General features: G+C 42.5%; 1 pseudogene; it reads right to left on the reverse strand.

Moving 5' to 3' along the window:
• Positions 1–270: 270 nt before the first annotated feature.
• Positions 271–388, reverse strand: LOC126196310 (5S ribosomal RNA; annotated as a pseudogene).
• Between the last annotated feature and the right edge of the window lie 2001 nt (positions 389–2389).

Consider the following 2389-nt stretch of genomic DNA (forward strand, 5'->3'; position numbering starts at 1 on the left):
TAAGTAAAGTTTGGAAAGCAGAAAGGTGGAAGGAGTATATAGAGGGTCTATACAGGGGCGATGTTCTTGCACTCCGTCATCAGCCCACTAGAGGCCCATCGGGACCATCCGACCGCCGTGTCATCGTCAGTCGAGGATGCGGATAGCAGGGGCGTGTGGTCAGCACACCGCTCTCCCAGTCGTTATGATGGTTTTCTTTGACCGGAGGTGCTACTATTCGATCGAGTAGCTCTTCAATTGGCATCACGAGGCTGAGTGCACCCCGAAAAATGGCAACAGCACATGGCGGCCCTGATGGTCACCCATCAAAGTGCCGGCCACGCCCGACAGCGCTTAACTTCGGTGATCCGACGCGAACCGGTGTATCCACTACGGCAAGGCCATCGCCCACGATGTTCTTGAGGACAGTATTATAGGAATGGGAGAGAATGTAGATGAAGATGAAACAAGAGATATGATACTGCGTGAAGAGTTTGACAGAGCACAGAAAGACCTAAGTCGAAATAAGGCTACGAGAGTAGACAACATTCCATTAGAACTACTGACAGCCTTGGGAGAGCCGCGCCTAACAAAACTGTACCATCTGGTGAGCAAGATGTATGAGATAGGCGAAATACCCTCAGACATCAAGAAGAATATAATAATTCCAATCCCAAAGAAAGCAGGTGTCGACAGATGTGAAAATTACCGAACTATCGGTTTAATAAGCCATGGTTGCAAAATGCTAATACAAATTCTTTACAGACGAATGGAAAAAATGGTGGAAGCCGACCTCGGGGAAGATCAGTTTGGATTCCGTAGAAATGTTGGAACACGTGAGGCAATACTGACTCTAAGGCTTATCTTAGAAAATTGATTAAGGAAAGGCAAACCTACGATTCTAGCATTTGTAGACTCAGAGAAAGCTTTTGACAATGTTGACTGGAATACTCTCTTTCAAATTCTGAAGGCGGCAGGGGTAAAATACAGGGAGCGCAAGCCTATTTACAATTTGTACAGAAACCAGATGGCAATTATAAGAGTCGAGCGGTATGAAAGGAAAGCAGTGGGTGGGAAGGGAGTGAGACAGGGTTGTAGCCTATCCCCGATGTTATTCAATATGTATACTAAGAAAGCAGTTAAGGAAACAAAAGAAAAATTCGGAGTAGGAATTAAAATAGAAATAGAAACTTTGAGGTTCGCCGATGACATTGTAATTCTGTCAGAGGTAGTAAAGGACCTGGAAGAGCAGCTGAATGGAATGGACAGTGTCTGGAAAGGAGATAAGATGAACATCAACAAAAGCAAAACGAGGTTAATGGAATGTAGTCGATTTAAATCGGGTGATACTGTGGGAATTAGGTTAGGAAATGAGACGCTTAAAGTATTAAATGAGTTTTGCTATTTGGGGAGTAAAATAAATGATGATGGTCGAAGTAGAGAGGATATAAATGTAGACTGGCAATGGCAAGAACAGCGTTTCTTGAAGAAGAGAAATTTGTTAACATGGAGTATAGATTTGTCAGGAAGTCATTTCTGAAAGTATTTGTATGGTGTGCATTCATGTATGAAAGTGAAACGTAGACGATAAATAGTTTAGACAAGAAGAGAATAGAAGCTTTCGAGATGTGGTGCTACAGAAGAATGCAGAAGATTAGATGGGTAGATCACATAACTAAAGAGGAGGTACTGAATAGAATTGGAGAGTAGTGAAATTTGTGGCAAAACTTGCGTAGAAGAAGGGATCGGTTGGTAGGGCATATTCTGAGGCATAAAGGGATCACCAAATTGGTATTGGAGGAGAGCATGGAGGGTAAAAATCATAGAGGGAGACCAAGAGATGAATATACTAAACAGATTCAGAAGGATGTATGTTGCAGTAGGTACTGATAGATGAAGAAGGTTGCACGGGTTAGAGTAGCATGGAGAGCTGCATCAAACCAGTCTCTGGACTGAAGACCACAACAACAACAACAACTGTGTAACACTTAATCAGGAGTTCTGATTTCCTCTGAACGTTCACGGTTCCCTTCTACGTATATACTCAATGCCCTCTGTTACGTAAACCAAATATGGAACCAATGTAATTCAACAGTAAACATGATTTGCATCCAATTCATTTCGTTGAGGTTGTTTCGTAGTATTCTATTAATTAAGATATGCTGCTCGTTCCGCTTCATATAATCACCCACTTGTAATTCCAGATAAATGTGGACGCTGCTGGTTTCAGTTGTGTTGGCTGAGATACTGCACTAGCGTACGCGGTTAAAGTGAAGTTAATATTCTCGTATGGCTCCCTTAGATATGTTGTGGTTTTTCGTTGTCACCGAAGGAAAATGCTGGGATGATTCCTCTAAAAAGAGTGCGTCTGTTAATTCCATTTCCACAGAGACTGGTAGTATTTTGCGGG

Source organism: Schistocerca nitens, chromosome 7, assembly GCF_023898315.1.
Source record: "Schistocerca nitens isolate TAMUIC-IGC-003100 chromosome 7, iqSchNite1.1, whole genome shotgun sequence".
Classification (NCBI taxonomy): Eukaryota; Metazoa; Arthropoda; class Insecta; order Orthoptera; family Acrididae; genus Schistocerca; species Schistocerca nitens.